We start from the raw sequence: 27,970 nt of genomic DNA on the forward strand, positions 1-27,970 counted from the left end.
CTGCAGTGCCACTCCTAGATGGGCCAGGTGTTTGTGTCGGCCACTTGGGTCGCTTAGCTTAGCCATCCAGCGACCTTGGTGCACCTCTTTTTTTCTTTGCATCATGTGCTGTTTGGGGACTATTTTTTGAAGTGCCATCCTGTCTGACACTGCAGTGCCACTACTAGATGGGCCAGTTGTTTGTGTCGGCCACTTGGGTCGCTTAGCTTAGCCATCCAGCGACTTTGGTGCACCTCTTTTTTTCTTTGCATCATGTGCTGTTTGGGGACTATTTTTTGAAGTGCCATCCTGTCTGACACTGCAGTGCCACTACTAGATGGGCCAGTTATTTGTGTCGGCCACTTGGGTCGCTTAGCTTAGCCATCCAGCGACTTTGGTGCACCTCTTTTTTTCTTTGCATCATGTGCTGTTTGGGGACTATTTTTTGAAGTGCCATCCTGTCTGACACTGCAGTGCCACTCCTAGATGGGCCAGGTGTTTGTGTCGGCCACTTCGGTCGCTTAGCTTAGCCATCCAGCGACCTTGGTGCACCTCTTTTTTTCTTTGCATCATGTGCTGTTTGGGGACTATTTTTTGAAGTGCCATCCTGTCTGACACTGCAGTGCCACTACTAGATGGGCCAGTTGTTTGTGTCGGCCACTTGGGTCGCTTAGCTTAGCCATCCAGCGACTTTGGTGCACCTCTTTTTTTCTTTGCATCATGTGCTGTTTGGGGACTATTTTTTTGAAGTGCCATCCTGTCTGACACTGCAGTGCCACTCCTAGATGGGCGAGGTGTTTGTGTCGGCCACTTGTGTCGCTTAGCTTAGCCATCCAGCAACCTCGGTGCAAATTTTAGGACTAAAAATAATATTGTGAGGTGTGAGGTGTTCAGAATAGACTGGAAATGAGTGGAAATTATGGTTATTGAGGTTAATAATACTATGGGATCAAAATGACCCCCAAATTCTATGATTTAAGCTGTTTTTGAGGGTTTTTTGTAAAAAAAAACACCCGAATCCAAAACACACCCGAATCCAACAAAAAGGGAGGTTTTGCCAGAATGCGTCCGAATCCAAAACACGGCCGCGGAGCCGAATTCAAAACCAAAACACAAAACCCGAAAAATTTCCGGTGCACATCACTAATAAATAATAGTAAGTGAAGGGCTGTAACAGGGCTCCTAACTATAGAGCTAAAAGAGGCAAAGATTGTCTACAGCTGATTAAAGCTCTTTGGTCCAGTATGCGCTCCACCTGGAACACATCACATGCCCAAGGTACGTCACATGTCTCATCAGTTTAGGATGCAATGCAGTCTATTGCTGATTGCCGCCCCCCTCCACGACACTCCCCCTTTCAGACAAGGGCTGCGTCAGCGCCCTGGACTCCGTCAGTGCCCTTGCGTCTCCGGCATCGCTCGCGACATAGACCCTGGCTGCCAGCACCGCCTCCCAAGTCCGGCCTATCTCTCAACCCTGTCAGCTGGTAGGTCTCCTTATGCAGAAAATTTGGAAGTAACCTTGGTTCCTAGTTTTTTTGGTAGGTACTTATTTTTCAATTAATTTCTTTATCATGTTTGGTTGTTTAGTTGACAACTAAAAATATTCTCTTGTATCCCCAAACAAGTTACCCCTGATGAAGTCGTGTAGACGAAATGCGTTGGGTTTATCAGCCATGAGTCAGTAATTCAGTCTGTGAAGACACTCCCCTATTGAGCTCACACCTTGCTAAGGTGAGGGAGTATCTAAGGTCATCATCACTTACTGGACACTTTCTCATTGATTTAATCATTTTAGTCATATGTATAAAATGTATGTAAAAAAAATCTGTAAAAAAAAAAAACTTTTTAAATGGATATGTTGGAATTATGATATTAAATAAATATTTATTCTAATTGGCCTTGGGCCTCTTGTTTGGGTGACTTTTTGGTGAGGGGTTATCCATTGCAGGACCCCAGGAAATTCCATTCTCCAGTGTGCAGGACACATCCACTTGGGTCTCCTTGATAAGATTTTTGTTAATTTTATACAATCAATATAGCGCACTCAGGAATTGTGTTTTTGTTATTTATTTATATATATATATATATATATATATATATATATATAAAATTATTTCTCATTGAAAATGATAGGCTATTCAGAATTCATCAAAGGGGTCAGCAGGTGGCCAGAGAAATAGGACTGGCCACTGTTAGGAGGTATAGTATAGATAAGTAGCATGTGAGCTTTCATTTGTAGTGCTTGTACTAGGTAGTTTTAAGTGGAACATACTGTATAGCCCTGAGAACAAAAGGTTGCTCGCACCATGGGCTTCCTTAGGAAAGATGGGTAAAGTTGTGAAGCCGGAACAGCAGAAACCTTTCAACCAGACTCCTCAAAGCCAATGTAAATTTGAAGGCACTTCCGGCACTACCGAAACCAATGGATAGTAAATGTTCTTCTCATAGGGTGTATGGATTGAAGTAGTTGGATATGTGTGAAAAGACAGTATACAGTACAGTGTAAACCAGTGACATGCGGTGAGGTCAATGGCTGGGGAGGCACTGGCTGGTATCAGAGCCAGATTTACACAAACTCTTCTTATCCTTTGACCCCAGTGTTGGGTTTCCTTATATTGGCAGCATCTGCTACAAGTTAAGGATATTAACTACAGGATCAAAGGTTACACGTATAAAGGGACCCCGTTTTTATTCTGGAATATCAGTGACACCAGCACCCTGTTCCTCTTACCCAGAGTGGTGATATGCCTTTTTAATTTATATTAATTGTGAGTTTTTCTTTTAATAAATTCTTGGTCCATAAATGTTGGTCTGCACCATGATCTGTTTCTGTTTATCAAGTTAAGGATATCAACCACAGGATCAAAGGTTGCATGTACAATGAGACCCCTACAACATAGAACTCACCTACTTGGAATTGATAAGGACATTTCATGTAAGACTCATTGGTATTTGCGCCACTCCTCATTTCTCTTTTATAGCATCTGCTACAGCCACACACTGAAGTTATTTTGACTTCCATAAGTGTCCAGCAGGGCCAGTAGCAGGTGCTGTAACTCATACAATAATGTCACCTTGTTTAGGGTGTCACTGTGCTGTGATAAGCAGCTCTTGGTGACAAGGAGCCCGATGGACTGGTTCCTGACTCTGCTGCTTGGGGAACTTGTGTGGCAGCATCTAGGGCTCAGATATCACATTTGCCTCACTGTCAGTTACTGTACAAGTCATGAATTTACTTAAATATAAGAATAACAATAATGCTTTGAAACATGCACAGCCTGAAGCACGGACCATGTGATATCAGCCATGACTGAGCCTTGCTGACCACTGACATAGGATATATCACCTCAGACCTCACTGAGGACACACTGCCAAATGTCACACCTATTAACGGCAGCCATGTATACATCCAAGCTGAGCAAGCAACATGATTCATAGTAATAGGAACTCAGCCGTGATAGATCATACTGCAGATATCATGGCAGCAGCGAGCACCGACACTGACAAAGCTTCGTACATCATCGTCCATGTTTGGCATATGACAGTATAAATATTACCCCCTAGTGCCCCTTAAGTGCCAATCAGACCTCACCATGTCATCAGAACGACCCCACATGCCCACCGGACCTCACCTAGAGTACAGTATCTTGCAATGGACAGGATGCATCAATTAATATTTTGCGGTCAAACCTCCAAAAATGCAGTTTTACCACATTTGCACCAAGCTCCAGAATGCGATACATTCCGGAGCCTGGGCCCGGTGTGTAACGCCATCTTTAGATGACATTACTTAATAGAAGCCTATACTCTTCTTTCCTGGAAGTTGGGAGAGCTATACTTTGCTGAAATTTTCATGCATACAGCATGAGTAAACGCTGATATGCATGTTATGAGTGGTGGGATGTATCGCCATGCATCCCGCCCAATGTCCCTGGAGTATTTACTCCCCTTGTATGTGATCCGCAATGGGAACAAATGCAATATGAATGTGCTGATAGGCACATCTCTTAAATATGTGGCCACCAACCTGCTAGGGGAGTTGCTGAGAGTAGAAGAGTGACTGTCGTTCCTATTGTCCTCTTCAGAATCCATCGCTGTCATCAAGCAGGCTGTAAATTCCACATGCTAGGCTGAGGTAACTTTGACCTGGCTGTAGTATACTGTACAAACAACTTGTGGCCACGGAGGCACTGAGACCATCTACTGCCAGTTAGGCTTCTTCTCTCTACCCCACGAGGACACTGTCTGGCTAGGAGTACCTGGACCTTACAGCTTTGCTGAAGTGATATGACCAGATTTACATAAACTAGACTGTTGATCCTCTCGCACAAGCGGGGACTAGTATTCCCCCAGTCAAAGATTAGCAGCCACTGATTCCCGTAGTCAGCCTGAATCCTCATCAAGTTTGCCACTCAGCCCCAATGGGTACACTGCTATAGAGGCTCCTAGCTACTTTACTCACCCTTCCCAACTTGAAGAGCATCAGAGTTGTTACTGCAGGAAGTGCCGTGATTAAATCCCTCATGCAGATGTATTCTCCTTGCTGCTGGCTCCTAATGACAGCATCACTGCTTGTTCCCATGCACAGATCATCCACCACTGCTGCACACTTACCAGCTTTGGGTACTAGATATATCATCTGCTTCTCCAGACATGTCAGGCCCTGTTGGCTCTTGTATGTGGTGGTCACCCCAGGCACCATGCTGGTAATCCGGCACTGTCTGTGACTAGTTGCTCATGGGCAGATGGAGCCAGGACCTGTCCAGTAGAACAATGCCTGACTTGAGCCGCCACTGTACGGGATGCTCTGGCAGCTGCTCACCCTGGGCAGGAGTGCTGTGTGTGTAAGCAACAGAAGCATGCTTTGATGTGGTCTCAAGCACCCCCACCAGTCAGGCAGATATAATAGCTCTCCCCTCTGCTTTTTCTATGCAGTACTATTGGCCGCAGTCATGGGTGAATGCTGCAAGCAAGAAGGTAGGAGCTGCCACTGTCAGTGGCTACATGCTATTGCTATTATCAGCCCTTTACCTGGTGTACAGCTGGATATGTGAATGTGCAAGGACTGAGACGCCCTCTTTGAGTGTCTTTAGAAGCTAATATACCACTTGGTGCTTCTATGGACACAACCATTGATGGCTTCATGGAAACTTTCACCAGCCTTATGCTAAGTGCAGAATTTCTGCCAGAGGATGGGGTAGCACACCCGCGACATTACCATAACATGCCCATAGTATGGACCATCTCCATGTGTCTGAATAGCCACCTCCCAGTCACCACCCAGGAACGCCCAGCACATTTCTGATACTGTACGTCTCAGTCACAACTGTGAGGTAAATTTACTAAGATGGGAGTTCTATTTAAGATTGGACGTTGCCCATAGCAACCAATCAGATTCTACTACTCATTTATCTAGCACCTTCTAGAAGATAATACCTGGAATCTGATGATGAATATTGGCATTGCATGCGACTCGGAATCAGGCCCAAAGTCTTTTCCAGAGCAGAGAAAAATAACAAGGTTCAGCTTAGATAAATGGTGAAGAGCAGTCAGGGCAGCCAGCCCAATGACTGTATCATCTTTCATACCTTCACCATGTATTGTTTCTCCTCATTCCAACTTTACCAGATTTGCTACTTGCGAATGGCTACTTTAATATTGGTGCAGGATAATTCTTCTCCCTTAGGGCTGTAACACACACTCCGGTTTCTCCCGGATGGCAAAAAGCCGGACAAACTTTGCCCGGCTTTTTGCCATTTGGGAGGGTCTTTAACACACAACGGATTTGAGCCGTGTGTAATGCTGTGCGCATGCACAGCATTAGACACGGCTTGAAAAAAAAATGTTGTGTATGAAAGTTCCCCTTCACACACACGGTCCACTGCCTTCAAAGACAGCCCGGCCCGGCAGCCGGACCTTCCAGTGGATATTTCCGGCTGCAACCCGTCAGCCGAGCCGGAGCCGTGCAGTGTGAAAGGATCCTACCCTTTGCAGTGTTCATTACAATACCGGCACGGGAAAAAGCCATCCGGCTTTTTCCTGGCTGGCAAAATCCGGCGCGTGTGTTTCAGCCCTTACAGTAACATACCTCCCAACATCTGGAGGCTGCGAGCCGGGACTCCATAGCTGCGAAGAAAGGGGCATGGTCTAACAGAAAAGGGCATGGCCTCGTGTGAATGATGCTATCGCGAGCCACGCCTCCAATTTTTGTCACAGTGGGGGCATGGCCAGCGCTCTGTGAGTCCCTCGGCCTCACTGGAATAGATGCTGTGCGCATGCGCACAGCGTCTATTCACCTCTGCTCTGAACTGAGCAGAGCAACAAGTGCTGGGGAGCCTCCCAACTGCCTCCCCCCCACCACGGGACACTGCGGCCCACTGGAGGGACAGACCCAAAAAAAACATGACAGTCCTGTGGAAATCGGGACAGTTGGGAGGTATGACCTATATATAGGTATACTGTTTCTAGCTCTACTGTAGCTACAATTTTATATTTGCAACCTTATATATAAAGTGTTCCCCATAGCTCTTAGATTGTTAGCTCATTTGGGCAGAGCCGTCGATGCCTTCGGTTTCATGTCACTAAATCTTATTTCTTTATACCAAGATAGCCTTAATGTACTGTGCTACCTAATATGCTGCCACTTTATGCATACATTATAAAAATATGAATCGTACGTTTGAATGTTTTTATTACACAGGCACACATCCCAACATTTCACTTTGTCCTATCAGTGCAGAGTGCTTGTTTCAGGGATGGGTGCAGCTGTGTCTGCTCTAGGAACCGTTGCCGAAGTCGCAGGTGCGGTAATATGCAAATGCTGGTTTTCGCCTTCCTCCTCTTCACTAGCGTGCGCCAGAATGTGCCAGCCCTGATCTGCCCAGTTTTTGCACCCGGCCCCTCCAGCGGCGCAAGCTTGGGGTGGGACCTGGTTACAATCACCATGACCAGACTAGCTCAGGTCAAGGGAGGTGGGACAGCAGGAAGAGCTTGATCAGAGCATCTCTGGCAGGGGGGCCCCTGACATAGGGGGGCCTGGGGGTACTTGTTCCCTGTGTTCCCCTTATTCTGACTCTGCCTATAAATATGCTTTACTGTTTAAAGTGTATAAGGCATGCAAGGTGTTTTACTGAAAGTATAAACTAAGGCAAAATCTCTTCCTGCACTGGATAGTTTTGTGTGGACTAAAATACTTTGAGGTTTTCTACCTACTCCCTCTTGTGAATCTCATTTAAATACTTTATCCTGCAAAATAAATCTTGTTTTTCAACTCCACGAATCAAAAGATGTAACATGTTGCACAGCTGTAGATGCCACCATTTTAGCCATCCATGAGAATCCATGCAGAAGCAGGCACATTCGCTGTAATAAAGATACATGACATCACAAAATGGAATTTGCACTGCATTGTTTTTGCTCTGGTTCCATTAAAGGTAGTTTGAAAAAATGTAGCAGCAGATCTGGGCTTAGGGTGCACCTCGGTTTGTGCAATAAGGCAGCATTTGCAGAGGACCAGATGCCTGCACGAGCAATGAGGACAGGTTGGGCTGTGCTGTAGATTAGAATTATTATTGTTTTTATTGAAACAATTAATAATGGGCATACAAGAAAGTCAAATTTACAGTAAGTGCCACAGAACAATAGAAATGCAAAGTAGACCAAGGAAAATATAACACAATTGTGGTTACAATGATGGGAAATACTGTAGTATGAGCATATCAATAGGAACCACTTAGAATATTGGGGGTCATTCCGACCCTTTCGCACGCAGCGGTTCTTCGCTGCGGTGCGAACGGGTCAGAACTGCGCATGCATGGCGGACGCAATGCGCACGCGCATCGTTGCCGGGCAGCGGCTAGAACAAAGAAGAAAGTGATCGCTAGCACGATCGCAAGAAGATTGACAGCGGGGAGGCGTTCCGGGGTGTCTACTCACCGTTTTACAGGCGTGGAGATCCGAACGCAGGTGTGTCCAGGCGTTTGGAGGGCGGATGTCTGACGTAAGTCCCGGGACCTTCGTCGCTGGATCCGTCGCACAGGGTAAGTAGGTCTGACCCTGGTCTTGTTTTACAGGAAACTTTTTTAGCATAGCAGGGCTGCACAAGTGATCGCCCTGCTATGCTAAAATACACTCCCCCAGAGGCGGCGTCAAGTTGATCGCACGAGCAGCAAAAAGTTGCTACGTGCGATCAACTCTGAATGAGCACCAATCTTTACACAGGGAAAGATTGTTGGACAAACATTACTGTGGCCCGTACATGTAAATGTCATAACATGGAGGATTAGCAAACAAGAATAAAAGGGTTCATTATCATATGAAAGAGAGAAAATGAGAGTGCCACCTGCAGTCCCTCCAGTATATCTTGTCAAGTAATACTCAGCCTGTAGCTGTTGCTATACTCCAAAAGTGAAGTCATTCCTAGTAAACTGAGACAACACACTTTGTGGAACAATGTACAATTAGATTTTATTTTGTGGATTTAGACTATATTAATGTAATGCGTGCAGGGTTGGACTGGCCCACAGGGGAAACCCCTGGTGGGCCCTACTGCCTGGGACCCCATCACTTCCACTAGGGATCACGATCCAGATTGTGCACTTGAATTATACAGTATATGATACATGTTACATTATACTGCACAGGACTGTGGTGTATTTTCAACAGTGAATTGCTGTTATTTATCTGCATGCACTAGCAGTATTTACTATGTATATTTATCAAGGGGCCAAGACCATGTACTTGCTACTGGATAGCCAAGCCTTTATGCATGAGCCCAGTAGCGGATCTTGCCACGGGCAAGCAGGACTTTTGCCCGGGGCGCCGCCTTCCGGAAAGGGCGCTGGCGCCATCCGGAGGGCGCCGCACCGTGGCAAGATCCGCCACTGCTGCCCGCTGTGTCCCCCGTCCGCCTCCGCTGCCCGCTGCCGTCCCCGTCCGCCTCCTGTGAAGGGAACTAGACGCTATGCGTCTAGTTTCCCTTCGTGGAGAGTAACTTTGCTGAGCGGTGCGCGATGACGTCATCGCGCACCGCACAGCAAAGGTCCTCTCCACGAAGGGAAACTAGACGCATAGCATCTAGTTTCCCTTCGTGGAGAGGACCTTTTGATGTGCGGTGCGCGATGACGTCATCGCGCACCGCTCAGCATTCAAGCGGCGCTAGCAATGTACAGGGGGCGTAACTGACCACGCCCCCTGTATTAGGCCACGCCCCCTTCCTGCCCGGGGCGCAGAGCGCCCTTGAACCGGCCCTGCATGAGCCCCTATCACTGTACTCACCCGATGGGCCCTTCATGCCCCAGTCCAATGCTGAATGCATGGGAGAAGAAGGAACATTTTTCAGGGTGTTCCTTGCTAAGTAGAGGAATGCATAACCATATGAACGCTGAAAAAGTTCTTGCATTTTGAATGACAGTCGTTTATAGCAAGCATCCTATGATTTTAATGAGACGTGTTTAGCGCATTCATTTTATACTTCACTGGACAAGTTCATTCAGAGCTTTGCAAAAAAAAAAGAAGCTTAATGTGGCATTTACTGTACACTTTTTGCACATTGTGCCACTGTATATTTCTCTGCTTCTCTGCACACCTAGAGGCACAGCTACATTAAGTTGCAGGGATTGGCATTCACCTTAAAGTGCCATCCAGGTACACTGGTACATGCCAAGTCATTATATGGTACATAGTGGGTGTATTTTGTAAATTTACCTCCAGTTTATTTAGCAAATTTGTGTCTTAAGTGACTGTTTTATCCAGGATCTATTGCCATAAATAATCAGGTAAATAAATTGTTAACAAGATCTTGTACTGTATATTCACACTGTAACAGACAATGCCTCCTTGCTGAACTGAGGTACTGATACCTTAGTGACGTGAGACATCAGACTGAAAGACCCAGGCCAGACTTGTGTATGGAGGAAACACAGCAAAGAAAGCTGAAGTTACACGTTGACACCTGTCATATAACACTACTCATCAAAACTGGAAAAGTATGGTTAGACATATCCAGTACCACATACAGTCATAGACACACGTTTACTCGAAAGAATAATAGATGAGATCCCAAATCTTTCTGTTTTTCTGATACGCTGCAGTTTTCTGGGACCTAGGTTGATACAAAATGAGCAAGTGGCACACGACTTGTCAATTGTCTTGGAAAAAGACCCAGTAGAAAAAATTCTGTCATATGCAATTTTTCCTGTTGTAGATATAATTTACCATTTAGTGTTTATTTTCAACACTAGACATGAATTCCATGAATTAGAATGAATTGGAATGCATTAAATAAAACTGGTGGTTACCATTATAGGATCTGCACTTCTGTTGGATTTATGTACATGTAGATGCGTACTCATTCACTAGCCTATCTGCACCATTGGGGCGAGCGATGCTTGCTGTGACTCTATACTTTATTTTTCCCAAAGGTTGCATTGTACCTGCATACGTACAGTCCCTCACAGTGTTCCAGGCTTTCTAGATTTGTTGCGAAGGAATTATTATAAAGTAGCAGATTAAGCATAATGATACGTGGCACGGGACATGGAGCAATTGATAATATCGGAAGTCTCATTATTAACTATATTAGTGACTAAGGGCAAACATGATGCGACCGCAATTTAGGCGATGGGGCCCTCATATGCATGTGCAGGTCCCGTCCTGCACATGCGCTTGAAGTTAATGTGGTTGGCCCACATTAACTGTTAAAACCTCTGCCGCGTTCGCCGAGTGGCTACCGAGTGTTTTCGGGGCGGCATCAGGGAAATGGGGGCTTGCCGGCTGTGTTTCAGCGCGGCAGCCGCTCTGATCGAAAAAATGGCGGCGCTACTCCTGCCATCGCAGCCAGGCTGTGCTGGAGGAGGCTTCACTAGTCACTGCGACCACGCTCTAATTGCATTATGATCACAATTAGAGCGTGATCGCAGTGGGTGTGCCGTAGGACGCATGCTGGATGGCCTTGACCTGCGGCCCAAGCATGCGATTGCAAGGATTGCAGATTATGCTTAATTGCAGAATCTGCAATCATTACTGAATTAGGCCCTAAATCACAGAAGTACATGAAGTGCCAGTTGTCAGGGTACTTGTACATTGTACTTGTGTCACATTAGACGCATATTTTGAGAAAAAGTATTTGGCACAGCCAGGGCCAGCAACAGAAATCCTGGGGCCTGGTACACCGATCTCTCTAAGGGTCCCCCTCTCAACCCCCCACCCACACTTCCCTCCCCTGTGTGTAGCGCCAAATAAAAGACACTGTTATATTGTAAAAAAAAAAGAAAAAGAAAACACGACTCAGAAGTCACTGGGGAGTAGATTACTAGGCACCGGTGGTCTGGCACCAGGGCCGCTACTGTGCTGCATCTGGGGTGGGGAGGGTGTCTGCTGTAGTGCTGTACAGGCTGCACAGTGCTGTGGATGGTGAGGTGTTGCTTGCTGCTTGTGCTTGTCCTAGTTGGCCATTCTGCCCTCTTGCTCCCATCCGGCTCCTGCTCTTCCTAGGTGGCAGCAGGGCCAGGGAGGAAGGGTAAGAGAAGGGATGTCGCGGTGCGGCGTGGCGCAGCATATCAGCGCACCACCACATGATGTTTCAGCCGCATCATTGATTATGATAGCGCATGCACAATGCACTGCATATTACAACCAAGAAAAAAAACATGCTTTTCACATATAAGCACGTCATCATCTTTGTTTTCAATATATGTTGTTTCGTCGTGGAAACATAAGTGCAGCTGTATAATTAGATGTGCTTGAGAACAAATGTAACTGGGCTGTGTAAAAAAAACAACGTAAAAATAAACCTACCAAAAATGTACAAAGATGACAAATAAGCTAAAAACTATATGCAGTTTCTTTGTAAGATGTGTGTTTTCCCGTGCAGCAATGAAGTGCGCTCATCTCCACCTGTTTCCATTGTGATGTGACTCATGCCTGCCAGCTCAGTTCAGCACCGCTCTCACTGATTTGTAAGCCTTTCTGATACATTAAAGTGCATTATGCTTATCACATTCCTAAGAATGCTCTTGTAAAAGGTTTTTTTCCCCCTGACGGTTTATTTTTTGCTTTGTAGGTCTAAAAGTATGGCGATCTCTTAGCGCACATTAAAGATAGCTAAAATACATATGGTAATAATGAACAGTAATATATATTACGATAGAAAGCCATAAGAAAGAAGCTCTGTCTAGAAATAGCTGATACATATGCAGACACACGAACATTGATATGCACTGCTTTCTAGTACACTGCAGGTGGCACTGCAGGTATTGCAGTCTATAGAAAGGCAATCCTAAAGCTTACTAGACAAGAAAATGCCTGTATTTGGGGATCATGTATAATGCTTATAATCCTCATTTTTAGAATTATATATTCATTTTAATTTTCCATATAAGGTTCTGTTACTAATAAGCAAAGATTGGCTTGTACAGTACATGAGAGCGTGCAGTCTAGCTAATAAATGTAATACTTCTACAGATAAGTTGTACAGACTCAAGTGCTGTAATTAGAATGTGGAATTTAGTTAAACTTGGCAAAATCCAACTTTACTACAAATACACAGTTTTCTCAAATGTTCTCCTGGAGCTATCCCTCTTTATCATTAGTGATATCATTTCTCTTTCAGCAATTATCATCATGTATTGTCAATTCTGAGATGTGATGTGTTAAGGGGGGTACTCACGGAGCGATATTCTAAGCAATCTGACTAGATTGCTTAGAATATCGGCAGGATCGCTCCGTGTGTAGCCCCCTCGGCGATAGCGATGCGCGGCCCCGCACATCGCTATCGCCGCTGCTAGATTGGCCTGCATGCAGGCCAATCTAGCGGGTCGCTCACTTCACCCGCTGGGTGAAGTGAGCGGCCCCCCCGTCTCCCCCCGCACGCTCAGCACAGATCGCGCTGTGCTGAGCGGCAGGAGAGATGTGTGCTGAGCGGTTCGCTCAGCACGCATCTCTCCTTGATCGGCCCGTGAGTACTGGGCTTTAGTAGTTATTGGTGAGTAGTAAAAACAATTGTTATAGTGAAATCCAGTGAATATGAAATGATGGGTATGATCTGATAGTCGCCAAGACCATATTGAGAGTAAAATGGTTAGATAGAGTGTCAAAGAGTTTCACAACAGCAAAATGTGTCTGGAAAAAAACAATTGTATTGGCTAAGTATGTAGTGTGTAAAGTGGTATGGGTGTTGTCCTGGTTGTTTTGGAGTACTACTACTAATTGGCCCCAAGGATACTCAGTGGACTGTAACAATACTTAACAGATCTGTACAACATGCAGTTGTAGAATATTGCATTAGTAGCGTATTAGTGGCATATCTTCTGATGAGCGAGTGATAACAAGTAAAGACCACACAAGCACTTACTGTAGGTGATGCTTAAGTCCCATCTGTCCTGATTTGGATGGGACCAGGGGCTGGCTGGCAACTGTTAGCCTGGGGGACAATGGAGGTTTTTTTGTTTAAAAAATATTTATTAATAAAAAAAAAATTAGGCCTGCTGTAAATTATCCCAAAGATACTTTATTATAAATTTGTCAGTGCGGACGCGGCTTTAGCAGAGCGGTGTAGTGCAGGGGTGGCCAACCAGTCAATGGCAAAAAGCCAGAAAAGATCTGTAGTCAAGAGTAAGAGCCATATCATGCGTGCGCCGAAGGCGCGCAAGCAAAAATGGGGGCGTGGCATAGTTGTCACAAAGCCACACCCCATTTTTATGCACACACCTTTCGGTTTGACGTTTGCAGGAGTATGACCTTGTGTTATAACCCCATTTTTAGTCATCTTGTACAGTGCTACATACAAATAAAGCCCCTGTACAGTGCCACATACATATAAAAACACCAAAAAATGGGTGCCTCCACAGTGCCAAATACATATATGCCTCCACAGTGCCAAATACATATATGCCTCCACAGTGCCAGTTACATATATGTCCCCATGGTGCCAGATGCATATATTCCTCCACAGTGCCAGATATGCCCCCACTGCCAGATACACATCTCCCTAGTGCCAGATATGCCCCCACTGCCAGATACACATCTCCCCAGTGCCAGATATGCCCCCAGTGTAAGATACACATGTACCCCAGTGCCAGATATGCCCCCAGTGATGGATACACATGTCTCCCAGTGCAAGATATGCCCACAGTGCCAGATACACATCCCCCCAGTGCCAGATATGCCCCCACTGCTAGCTACACATCTCCCCAGTGTCAGATATGCCCCCAGTGCCAAATATGCCCCCACTGCCACATACACGTCCCCCTAGTGCCAGATACACATGTCCCCCCAGTGCCAGATATGCCCCCAGTGCCAAACATGCCCCCACTGTCAGCTACACGTCTCCCCAGTGTCAGATATGCCCCCAGTGCAAGATACACGTCCCCCCCCAGTGGCAGATATGCCCCAGTGCCAGATATGCACCCAGTGCCAGATACACATAGCCCCAGTGCCAGAAACACATGTGCCTCCAGTGCCAGATATGCCCCCAGTGTAAGATACACATGTCCCACACTGCGCCCCCCCAAGTGCTGCTCATCACTGCGCTGCTGCTCTGCTCAGCATAGGTGTGCGCAGGGGGGGTGCCTGGTGCGCACAGGCACCCCCTAATGTCTGGCACCCCGATCTCACATGGCTGATACAATGATCGCCGAGCAAGCAGATTACTGTCCCCTCTGCGCTGCACCCTGTCAGGACTGCATTACTGACCGGATGCCTGGGTTAATCAAGGATGCCACTGCCACCGGCTTTCAAACTCCCAGCTCCACCTACATGTACAAAAACATGCTCGCAAGCCCACCTGCCACACCCGCCACATGCCCACCTCTCTCCTTCTATGCTATGCCAACGCCAGCCACTGATGAGGAGCAGCATGCAGCCAGCGTTCCTCTTAGGAAGACAAATTCAATACTGGCAGGCGGCCGGCAGCAGCATTGACACGTCACTCGTTTTTCCAGCAGCAGCAGTACTAGTCTGCGACTGTCAGTGTTAGTGAGTGACTGACTTGTAAGTAAGCTGCTGTAGCTTGCAGGGGAAAGAGTGGGGGAGGCAGACCAGGCTGAGGAGGAGCAGTGTTATTGCAGTGAGTGCCATCAGGGGTGTTTGTTTGGTGCACACCACAACATCTGACAATGTATCAGCTTTATTAGGATTGGTACAAGGGTGGATATTTTATATTGCGTTGACCGTCAATAGATGGTGCTAGACATGCCCAAAAGGTGGTGCTAGACACACCCCTCCGATGGTGCACCCCCTAATAAAATGTGCTGCGCACGCCTATGCTGCTCAGTCTGTTGCTTGTGAGGGGAGGAGAGCGCAGCGTGCGCCTCTCCTGCCCCTTTGTCTCCACTCTCCGGCGGCATTGATTCTTTCTAGTTAGGCGCCGGTCCGTGAGCCAATCAGAGTTCGTGGACCGGCAGCTAAGACTCCTGATTGGCTGCTGGTCCGCAAGCTCTGATTGGCTCACGGGCTGGCGCCGGGCACTGCAGACTACGCAGGAGGCACCACGGGAGCTTACGAGCTGCATGCGGAGATAGAAAGAGCCGCATGCGGCTCGAGAGCCACAGGTTGGCCACCGCTGGTGTAGTGAAAGATGGCGGCCGGTCCGTGACCCTTGGCAGTAGCGTGGTCCGGGGGGCACCTGGCACCCTGCCCCCCGGGCCAGCCCGCCTCTGGGTGGGACAGTCCTGATATGATGGCTCTGTTCCTTTGTCCTGATTAGGACATCTTAGTCTGTGAGTGGAAATGTTTTGAAGAATGCCATTAGCAGTGGTGAACATATGTCATGTTTGTACAGGTGACCTCATATCACTCAATAAATGGTTAGGCACTCTAGACAGCACCCTAGACAGCGGTGGCTCCAGTTATGGGCAGGCACAGTAACCGTTTCCACCACGCATGCACAATAGCAAATAATCATTCAACTTCGTGAATATCGACATTGCGTCCATCTCTAAATCAGCCCCTAAGTATCTGTGATATGGTGTCATTTAGAATTATACATTTTCCACTAGGTTGCAGTAGTTCATTTAGAATGAAATTTTCATGGTGATAAGACTTCAGTGTACTTGATAAAGTGTAGACTAAGGGGCATATTCAATTAGCTGCGTTCATTTTGCCTTTATTAACATGGCTATAGTGCCCATTTCACACTCCTCATAGCCGTGGCAAATGGACGTAAAACATTTTTTCTGCTGGTACCCATGGGAATTTTTTTTTTAATTGTGGAACAGCTTGTACCCCAAAAAATGGAAGAAGAAAAAAGAAAATTTGGTAACAAAATAATATTTATTACTGTCCCAAAGAAAAATATGTGGTGCCTTAAATGGCTGCTTTGTGCATTTTTTTAAAATGTAAAAAAATATACAATGCACAATTATTTTGTGTAAATACAAACAAAAAAGATGATTTGCTGTAATTTAAAAATCAAAGAGCATTTTTTTTTTTCATTCAAATAAATTAAAGTACATTTGGGGTGCATAACTAATGAAAAAGTTGATTTATTTGGTAATTTGAGGCTTTTTTCTTTTTAAAACCCCAATAATGACATGCAATTTTTGGACCAATTAGGTTAATTGAAAACTTTCAATTGCCTAATTAGTATGGGGTTATATAAGGGGTTTGGATCGGGTTCCCTACATTTTTAGCTTATAATAGGGATTTTCCTATTGAAATTAATGTGGTTGTATTTCTCCCTGGCAATTGAATAGGAAAAACTTTTCAGCTGTGGGGTGTTTAAAAATAACACCCACAAATGAATATGCTCCTGATAGAATTATAGTTATTCTGTGCTTTATATCATCTGATTTAAGTGCTTGCACTACAGAAGGCAATTTTAAGAACTGGGGGCACTACTGTGGGTTACTTGCACTACGGAAGGCAATTTTAAGAACTGGGGGCACAACTGTGGGAACCTGGGTTATTTTAGGGACAAGAAATATTACAGAAAAAGTGACTTCACTGATGTTATAAATGTTTGCTTCTGTGAACTTTAGATGAATATTATAATTTCCAATGTGCAATGATTAATTTAATTTATGTGTTTATTTTAGCCTCCATAAACATTGTATTTTCCTTACATCATCTCTGTTCCTTCCTGGGAGAGATGGAGGTATTCCACTGACATGAGAATACTGGGTCCCAAGATTTTTGTTGCTGAGTTTGGTTGTTGCAATAAGCAGCATTTCATACTTCCCTACTCTCCCGGAATGTGTGGGAAACTCCTAATTTTTGGGGCAATACCAATGTTGTCACTAGGGGGTGTGGGCCGCACGCGGGTGTCACCCTCTGAGGGTTGACACCAAAATGCATATCCCTCCTCAGTGACAAGAGCCGGGTGCTGCTGCACTGTGACATTATGTGCAGCACTCGACTCCTGTCACAGCATAGGAATCGGCAGTGCAGCCAGATGAGTCTCCGGGGGCAGTGCCAGATTAAGGTCCACATGGGACTGGAGCTGAAATATATGAGGGGCCTATTGTATGCCGCCGCAGGATGCAGTCAAGATCCCGCCGGACGGGATCCCGGCGGTCGGAATCCCAACACCGAGATTCCGACCGGCACAATCCTGACAATCCTGTGGGTGTCCACGAGAAACATAGAGGGAGAATAAATTAGTGTGCCAAGTGTAGCGAGGCACCGTGCTGCGTTGCGCTCGCCCCTCTGTCGGGATTGTGCCGGTCGGGATCCCGGTGTCAGTATTATGACCGTCGGGATCTTGTCCGGTGGGATCTCGTACTGATCCCGCCGCCGCAGGGTATGTAACCAGTTCTGTGGGTTTGTTCTCATACTCCTGCACCTCACTCCCTCCTCATATCCCTGCACCTCACTCTCTCCTCATATCAATGCACCTCACTCCCTCCTTCTCATAACCCTGCACTTCACACCCTCCCTCCTCATACCCCTGCACCTCACTCCCTCCTTCCCATACCCCAGCACCTCACTCACTCCTCATACCACTGCACCTCACTCCCTCCTCATACCTCTGCACCTCCCTCCTTGCCATACCCCTGCACCTCACTGCCTCCTTCTCATAACCCTGCACCTCACTCCCTCCCCATACCCCGCACCTCACTACCTCCTTCCAATACCCCAGCACCTCACTCCCTCCTCATACCCCTGCACCTCACTCCCTCCTCATACCTCTGCACCTCCCTCCTTGCCATACCCCTGCACCTCACTGCCTCCTTCTCATAACCCTGCACCTCACTCCCTCCTCATACCCCGCACCTCACTACATCCTTTCTTCTCATACCCCTGCACCTCACTTCCTCCTTATACCCCTGCATCTCACTCCCTCCTCATACCTCTGCACCTCACTCCCTCCTTGCCATACCCCTGCACCTCACTCCCTCCTTCTCATAATCCTGCACCTCACTCCCTCCTCATACCCCGCACCTCACTTCCTCCTCATACCCTGCATCTCACTTCCTCCTCATACTCCTGCACTTCACTCCCTCCTCATACCCCGCACCTCAATACCTCCTTCCTTCTCATATACCTGCACCTCACTACCTCATAACCCTGCACCTCACTCCCGCCTCATACCTCTGCACCTCACTACTCATACCCCTGCACCTCACTACTCATAACCCTGCACCTCACTCCCTCCTCATACCCTGCACCTCACTTCCTCCTCATACCCCGCACCTCACTTCTTCCTCATACTCCTGCACCTCACTCCCTCCTCATACCCCGCACCTCAATACCTCCTTCCTTCTCATACCCCTGCACCTCACTACCTCATACCCCTGCACCTCACTCCCTCCTCATACCCCTGCACCTCACTACCTCATATCCCTGCACCTCACTCCCTCAATGTGCATGTGCCCAGTATACCTTTCTCTAGCGGCAGAATAGACAGCCTTATGGGAGAGAGGAGCTGGGGGTTACACCGCTGCTGAACCACTGCATCCAGCACACAGGCAGTGCCCCGGTTAGGTGGGTGCTATAGGGATGCGGCTGGGAGCAGGTGCTGCTGGTGGACAATGGCAGCAAAAGATGACAGTGTGTAGCGCAGACAGGGCGCACGGCAGAACACATGCCAGCTCCCGGCTCTACAGCTACACTCAGAGCGGGTGACTTGGCTCAGTATAGAAAGCATCACTGACCAGTTAGATGTTGTGCCTGCTCCCGTTCTTAAAATTGCCACCTCCTTCCGTTCCTAGCGCTCCGCCACCTACTTAGCTGCGAGTCCCTGCAGCCTCCTGAGCCGGCCTTCCGTCTCTATCCACCAATACCATGAAGAAGGGTTAGGGGGTGGTATGCAGCGGCAGTCAGTGTGCAGAAATGTGCACTGACTGAGCTGCACTTTCAGCACTGGCTGTGTCTCTGTGACTACAGCAAACCAGCCGGACAGGCGGTGTATGGTGGAAGGGGGGGGTGGAAGGGCCCGGGGTGCCTGACCTCGGATGGCTTCCGGCGCTGTTCCGCTGGCTGCAACAGGAAAAAAAATGTTTTCCTTTACACGCAGACAGCCTCCAGTGGATCTCTCTGGGCCTATTTTCATTGGGGAGCTTGAAGCTGCAGCTCCATCCGCCCCAGTGTTAATCCGGCTCTGTCCGGGGGCAGCCAGCATCTCTAGAGAAATGCTGGCTATGAGTACGACCCTGAAGTGATGAAAATGGGATTGGGCCATGAGGTCACACCTTCTTTCCATGAGACCAGGCCCCCTTTTCGAAAGGCGCACATGGGGGCTCGTCGGCACACCTGGTGTCACTGACCCCAGTGATGCTCCTTAGTAGTCCCCTGCACTTCCGAAAGAGTGGGTGGATCTCCCCCATCCTGCCCACTCCCCAAAGGGATGAGTTTCATCTTCCTCTGCAGAGAAGAGAAGGAAAATGTCAGCAAGTATGTACAATATCAAATACATTATAATTATTATTTACAGAGATCATGGGGGATATCCTATTAGGCCCGGTAAAACATCGGGTGCAAAAAACGTATGTTTTTTGCGTTTTTTCCCGATGTTTCACCGATTTTTTTTTTTTTTTTTACCGGTTATCCAGATTGATCGCCTGTAAAAAAATGCCCTTTTTCCCGAAAAATACACAGGTTCAGTGAAACCTGTGTGTTTTCGGTAGAAACACCCATTTTCGCACGGAAACGCGGCTGTTCATGGGGATTTGGTTTCGCCTGCCTGAGGCAGGTGAAACAAAATCCCAGATGAGCGGGACAACTGTAGCATCCCATGCCCGCAGCAGCAGGCAGGGACTGCAGGAATCCGGAAGCTGTCCTCGTCGCGGTGACCCCTGGGAGAAAAGCCGGGGCAGCGCCATGACCGCATCCCCCCTCTACTCCGCCCCCGGCAGCCGTCACATGATGGGGCAGCGGCCATGTGACCGGGGGAGCTGGAGGAGCAGCGCTGCACCGAGCGCTGTCAGGAGCCGGCACCCGGTGCGCATCAGGTAACCCTCGATAAGCCACCACTCGTGCTGGCTTATCGGGGGTAATAGGATAGCCCCCGGCGGGACAATTAGCCGTGGTAAATTACCGGGCTAACTGGATATCCCCCTATGTATCTGTATGTACCAATTATGCATAATTTATTAGAGGTTTGGCCTAGCCTTTGAGCAATAATGATTAATATGACACACACACATATATATATATATATATATATATATATAATGTATCTATATATATATATATATATATATATATAAATGCGAAAGTCCTCACTCATCACTAATTCTCTTACTTCCAGATATGTTAGGAATATGAAATTTAACATAGGTATTCTTCAGGAGGGAAATAGGAAAGCGACGTAATTAGAATTTTAATTAACCTCCCCCGAGAGGATGAAAGGGAGTTGACATAATGACGTCATTACCGATACGTGGCTTACATTGCGTGAACGATAACGCCCAAACGGACATTCGGATTAAAGTTTGGATTACACTTCCAGTGTGTAGAATTTAATAATTTACAAAAAATGGTCCTGTCACTTTTTTTCTGTATTTGTTATGGGTGTTCCTCGGGTAATACCAAGAACCATGGATTAATATTTACTTACATTAAGACGTCTCAAATTTATAGCTCTATAGATTTACCAGATTTTTAACACCGTGAAAATGAGAAACTCCTGTGCAAAGAACAAGTAGAACAGCTAATTAATAAATAAATATATATATATATATATATATATATATATATATATATATATATATATATATAGTGAACTCGAGGTGGTGCGGCACTCCAATGACTTGTAACGCCAGAAGTTTAGGTACAACGTTTCAATGCCCCGTTTAATAGAATGGCATTTTCGTCAGGTGTAATACAAACATTGCAGACAGCTTACCTTAAATAGAAAGTATCACCCAGTGTAACACTCTAACAAGTGGCTGTGCCGGACCCCCTCCGTTGTCGTGTATATATGTATATATATATATATATATATATATATATATATATACACACACACACACACACACACACACACACACACACACACACACACACACACACTGGGGCAAAAAAGTATTTGGACAGTCACCGATTGAGCAAGTTGACCCACTTAAAAAGATGAGAGAGGTCTGTAATTTCCATCATAGGTACACGTCAACTGTGAGAGATGGAATCTGAAAAAAAAAACCTAGGAAATCACATTGTATGACTTTTAAACAATTTATTTGTATATTCTTGCGGAAAATAAATATTTGGACAATCACAAAGTTTAACGCAATACTTTGCAATATAACCTTGGTTGGCGATTACAGAGGTCAAACTTTTCCTGTAGTTCTTGACCAGGTTTGCACACACTGTAGCAGGTATTTTGGACCACTCTTCCATGCAGATCTTCTCTAGATCTGTCATGTTTTGGGGCTGTCGCCGGGCAACAGGGACTTTCAACTCCCTCCACAGATTTTCTATTGGGTTGAGGTCTGGAGACTGGCTAGGCCACTCCAGGACCTTGAAATGCTTCATACGGAGCCACTCCTTAGTTGCCCGGACGGTGTGTTTGGGGTCATTGTTATGCTGGAAGATCCAGCCACGTTCCATCTTCAATGCTCTTACTGAGGGAATGAGGTTTTGCCCAAAATCTCATGATACATGGCCCCATTCATCCTCTCCTTAATACGGATCAGTCGTCCTGTCCCCTTTGCAGAAAAGTAGCCCTAAAGTATGATGTTTCCACCCCCATGCTTCATAGTGGGTATGGTGTTCCTGGGATGCCATTCATCATTCTTCTCCCTCCAAACACGACAAGTGGAATTTATACCAAAAAGTTCGATTTTGCTCTCATCTGACCACATTACATTCTCCCAATCCTCCTCTGTATCATCCAAATGGTCACTGGCAAACTTTAGATGGGCCTGGATATGTGCTGGCTTAAGCAGGGGGACCTTTCGGGCGCTGCAGGATTTCAATCCGTGATGACGTAGTGTGTTACTAATGGTAACCTTTGTGACTGTGGTCCCAGCTCTCTTGAGGTCATTGACCAGGTCCCCCCGTGTAGTTCTGGGCTGATTCCTCACCGAAGTTCTCAAGATCATTGATACCCCATAAGGTGAGATCTTGCATGGAGCCCCAGGTCGAGGAAGATTGTCCGTGATCTTGTATTTATTCAATTTTTTAATAATTACGCCAACAGTTGATCTCTTCTCACCAAGCTGCTTGCCTATTATCGAGTAGCTCATCCCAGCCTTGTGCAGCTCTACAATTTTGTCCCTGGGGTTCTTAGACAGCTCTCTGGTCTTGGCCATGGTGGAGAGGTAGCAGTCTGACTGAGGGTGTGGACAGGTGTCTTTTATACAGATAACTAGTTCAAACAGGTGCCATTAATACAGGTAACGAGTGGCGGATAGAAGAGCTTCTTAAAGAAGAAGTAACAGGTCTGTGAGAGCCAAAAACCTTGCTGCTTGGAAGGTGTCCAAATGTTTATTTTCCACAAGAATATACAAGTAAATTGATATTGTGGTTTTTTTTCCAGATTCTGTCTCTCACAATCAGTAGCGGATATTGCCATGGGCAAGCAGGACTTTTGCCCGGGGCACCGCCTTCCGGAGGGCGCAGGGCGCCATCCGGAGGGCGCAGGGCGCCATCCGGAGGGCGCCGCACCAGGGCAAGATCCGCTGCCCGCTGCCGCTGTGAAGGGAAACTAGACGCGTACGCGTCTAGTTTCCCTTCGTAGAGAGGTCCTTTGCTGTGCGGTGCGCGATGACGTCATCGCGCACCGCACATCATTTCAGTCTGTACAGGGGGCGTAAATGACCACGCCCCTGTACGAAGCCACGCCCCCTATTGTCACCCGGGGCGCACAGAGCCCCAAAACCGGCCCTGCTCACAATTGAAGTGTACCTATGATGGAAATTACAGACCTCTCTCATCTTTTTAAGTGGGTCAACTTGCACAATCAGTGGCTGTCCAAATACTTTTTTGCCCCACTGTATATATATCTGCATATGGTATGCCATCAGCATACCGATGGTCTGACAGTCGGGGTCCCGGCTGTCACAATACCGATGCCGGGATCCCAACAGGGCGACCATATTATACTGGCGAGGTTGGTGATTCACCCTCTATGGTTGTCCACAACACCCATAGAGGGAGATTAGAACCTGTGGCGAGACCGAGCCCGCAAGGGGCTTCTTTGTGCTCACCCCCTGCCGACATTCCACCGCTTGGGATGCCGATGTCGGGATCCTCATATTCGGCATCCTGGGCGATGGTATCTCATACCGATTCCCTGCATATATATATAGAGGGAGAGAAAGAGGCAGATAGTATTACTGTCTGTGTTTTTATTACTGTAAACTTGAATGTCACATACTAATAATATCATCTATATCACATCCAGATGATACTGTATCATGTCGAACCTCATCATCTGTGTTTCCTGCTGACCTCAGTGGAGCTGTAATGACACACTTGTTTACCATTGAGCTTGCTTACACCATGTGTCTAATTTCGTTGGGTGCTGATTATAGCAACTTGTTACTATTTATATGTGAGCTAAGTGCATCCAAGCTATGACATATACTCTGTTATTGGCAGAAAAAGGGTTAAGCTAACTACTGTATGCAGAGACATGTTGTCAGCCTGCTGAATTTAGTGTTTTAGACAATATCAGCTTGGCATTGTCTGATGTGTGGACTACAAAATGATTGTAAATCATGGTCTCATTTGAATGCGCAGGTCTGAAAGTCTAACTGGTAGGTGTCCACATCATATGCGCGGGCATCTGCTGGTCTCACAGGGTTGCCAACAGGAAAAACAACTAGAGCTCTACATTTGTAGCCGGCTCGTGAAGAGTTCCAACTCTCTATTGTTTTGCCTCTTAGCTTGTTATCTTTGTTCATTGACCAAGTCAGCAAAATGTAGTTACCTTATCTCAAAGGGTGGCAAACAGAAGTTACACTGTTTTCCATGCAAATTGTTGACTGTAAAGGAAAAGACAGTAAGGTGTCCCCAATTAACAGAGATCATGCCAGGCTACCCAGAAGCATCGCTGTAGATATAACCTTTTAGCAGTCAATAGAAATGAACATGGCAGGAGGAGGTATTGCAGTACTGAAAAGTCAACTTTTTTTTCTGTCATTAACAGGTTTTAATTTACATTGAATAAATATTGGGTAAAGATATTAGCTATTCTAATTCTCAGCAATACTATGGTTCCTCTGACAATGTATAGCGACTTAATTAGACATGTCTAAAGCACTGTCAGTGACTTAATTATCATACCGTTGTTTATTTTGGCAGAGTGAATGGCTGTACACCGTGGCCCTATCACTCTCCAGCCCTTTATATATGTTCATGATGTAGAACTACTAAATGACCTCTAAGAATGTATTTAATACTTTGCCCTCTAAAATGTAATTACAATCATTGTATTATTTTTAATAAAAATAAAGAATGTGATTTTTCTTTATTGTGGCTCCATATGCAGGCCTAATACCCAACTTCCATCTGCTTCATCTGTAGTATGTAATTCAAAGTAAATGCAGTATGTGGTCTTCACTATTCTTACCATGTGAAGAATTGTTGTATTAATTAATGTGTATTTGCCATGTAGGAGCATCCGCAGCAACGTAGTAGAGCCCAGCAGTCTTTTTACTGCCTCTCCTCCAGTACCAAGTCTAGAAGGGCGCTAATAAACCTGGAGTACCAGGAGTACAAGAGTCACAGTGAAGAAGAATATGCTCCAGCTGCAAACATTGCTAAGCCCTGTAGTCAAATTTAACTCGGCACTAGACCCCGGAGCCAGATTAAGGACCTACGGGGCCCTAGGCAGGGTACTGGTTTGGGGACTCATATTAGTGTATGTTTAAATAAGTACGTACTCTACAAATATCCTTCACATAGCTTATCCCTCACATTGAGGTTCCCCTCATACAGTTCTCCATCTTACACAGCTTATCCCTCACAGATCTCACCCCTATCATAGTTCTCCCCACTAACAGTATCCCCCCCTAACAGATTTCCCTTCCTCACAGCTCTCCTGGTAGTTAATTGGCTCCCAACAAAATTAACCATAGAGTGAATGTGTCTGCGTGTACATGTGCTAGGGAATCTAGATTGTAAGCTCCACTGGGGTAGGGACTGAAGGGAATGGGCAAATATTCTTTGTAAAAGTCCAGGGGAATATGTGTGCACTATAGAAATAACTGTTAATAAATAATAATTATAATAATAATAATAATAATAATAATAATAAATCACCTCCATACATTGTATAGTGTTCTAGAACGGTCTTTCCTCCCTTCCTCCATGTTTGTTGGTCGGGACGGTTGCACTGTATATGTAGTCTATGGTCAGCTTAAGCCTCTATTAGATTTGCACATTTGCGATATTTGTCCATTCTCTTTTGCATTATTGCTCCAGTCCCGTCAAGCTATATGTGGTCCATTGGTAAAGGCATCTTTCAAATCATACCAGAGTTTCATTTACTACTATTATCATTCATTTCTACAGTGTCGCAGTGCTCCGTAGCACCAGACAGCGGGAAAACCAGGAAATTAAATAGGGACATACAAGGCTGCCAAAATAATGCAGGCATTAAAACAAAGGGCCTAATTCAGACCTGATCGCTGTTGCAAATTTGTTAGCAGTTGGGCAAAACCATGGGGGTCATTCCGACCCGTTTGCACGCATCGGTTCTTCGCTGCGGTGCGAACAGGTTGGAAATGCACATGCACGGCGGACGCATTGTGCACACGCGTCATTGCCCAGCGACGATTGTTGCCGGGCCACGACGCCGCCAGTGAGAAAAGCAGCAATCGCAAGAAGACAGACAGGCGGGAGGCGTTCCGGGGCGGATACTCACCATTTTCCAGGTGTGGTGAGTCCAACGCAGGCGGATCCAGGCATTTGGAGGGCGGATGTCTGATGTCAGAGCCGGTACCTTCATCGCTGGATCCGTCGTACAGGGTCAGTAGCTTCAGGGCTGGTCTTGTTTTGCAGGAAACTTCTTTAGCATAGCAGGGCTGCACAAGCGATCGCAGCCCTGTTATGCAAAAATACACTCCCCCATTGGCGGCGTCAGGTTGATCGCACGAGCAGCAAAAAGTTGCTACGTGCGATCAACTCGGAATGACCCCACATGTGCACTGCAGGTGGGGCAGATATAACATGTGCAGAGAGAGTTAGATTTGGGTGGGTTATATTGTTTCTGTGCAGGGTAAATACTGGCTGCTTTATTTTTACACTGCAATTTAGATTGCAGATTGAACACACCCCACCCAAATCTAACACTCTCTGCACATGTTATATCTGCCCCCCCCCCCCCCCCCTGCAGTGCACATGGTTTTGCCCAACTGCTAACAAATTTGCAGCAGCGATCAGATCTGAATTAGGCCCAAAGGGCAGAATCAGAAACAGCTTACAGTAAAGACAAATGGAAAAGGGTACAGCTGAAATAAGGCAGGATGGATGTTCGGATTCATGTTTTTTATGCCAACTTTTGACGCTTTCATCCGCATGTCACAGCAAAAATCACAATTCATGAAACCAGGTTATGTTATTCCAATTTTCAGCTATCCAGTTTTGGTGAACCTGCGCCCACTGTAACCTCAGCTTTCTGTTTATATTGGTATTACTCCTAGGGGTATATTTACTAAGGTCGATTTGCATCAGTTTTTATCAATTTAAAATTGATGGAAAATTATCTAAATTGATGTTGTGTTTCTGGGGCTAAAACACACATTTACTAATGTTTAAAAATATAAAAAAATTGTCTGTTAACACACGTGCATAATTCTCGGAACAGGGGGAGGCAAGGGGGTGGCTCAATACCCCCCCTCCCCCCCAATATTTTAAGAGGTGCCAGTCAATGTACTGGGTGACGTAGTGCAGTGGGGCCACCATATAGGCTTACCATGACCAATGTCAGGATGTAGATAATCTCCTTTCCAGCTGCTCCACTTCCTCCCTCCCCACAGCTCGCTTCTAGGGCCCTCCTCTGCCCTGCACCCAGCTCTAGCCCCTAAAATGTGAGGCTATTAACTGTGGGTTGGCCCCTCTTCCAGGACCAGCCTAGAGCTTTTTTATCACCTTCCAATTTATATGTGTGTGTCCCCCCCCTTCGTACTCCCCAACCTTATATAGTCAGATAGATCTACAGTATATAATATAGATAGCTATCTATCTCTCTGTCAGTTAGGTGGTGTGGCGGGTAAGTCCACCTGCCCCTGAGGGAGCGACACTCAGCAATTTAGGGGCATCAAAATGAAATAACTTGGTCCCCCTCCCCAACCTAGAAACATTGTGGTGCCCCTGTGCATGTGTGTTATAGCCCCTGAAACAGAATGTTAATTAAGATAAAACTCTCTAATCAACCTATAGTAAATATGGGATGCAGTCAATTTACTGACAATCAAAATCCAGACGGTCAAAATACCGACAGCAATTGACCAACGGTCAAAATCCAGACAAGGTCAAAATCCTGACAAAAGTTTTTCATGATTTTTTCATTGAAACTGACTTGTTCATACTTTACCATCCCAGTGGACCTGGAGGGGGAATATAATAGTGTGCCCGAAGCATGGCGAGCGCAGCAGTACACTTAT

General features: G+C 46.3%; 1 protein-coding gene and 1 long non-coding RNA gene across 11 annotated transcripts in view; one reads left to right on the plus strand and one right to left on the minus strand.

Annotated features, from left to right (window-relative positions):
- The window catches only part of UNC5A (unc-5 netrin receptor A), a 526,593-nt gene that overhangs the window by 281,107 nt on the left and 217,516 nt on the right, over positions 1–27,970 (plus strand). The window lies entirely within an intron of this gene.
- LOC134933009 (uncharacterized) overlaps positions 1–27,970 on the minus strand; it is a 52,775-nt gene that overhangs the window by 11,658 nt on the left and 13,147 nt on the right. Inside the window, exons 2-3 of one of the 3 annotated variants that reach the window (XR_010179559.1) lie at positions 19,685–19,781; positions 13,333–13,401 (exon numbers count right to left, since the gene is read on the minus strand). This is a non-coding gene — a long non-coding RNA (uncharacterized LOC134933009). Of the gene's footprint in view, positions 1–13,332; positions 13,402–19,609; positions 19,782–27,970 lie in introns of all 3 variants that reach the window. The other 2 variants (XR_010179560.1, XR_010179558.1) reach the window with 2 other exon arrangements.

Source organism: Pseudophryne corroboree, chromosome 6 (assembly GCF_028390025.1).
Source record: "Pseudophryne corroboree isolate aPseCor3 chromosome 6, aPseCor3.hap2, whole genome shotgun sequence".
Lineage (NCBI taxonomy): Eukaryota > Metazoa > Chordata > Amphibia > Anura > Myobatrachidae > Pseudophryne > Pseudophryne corroboree.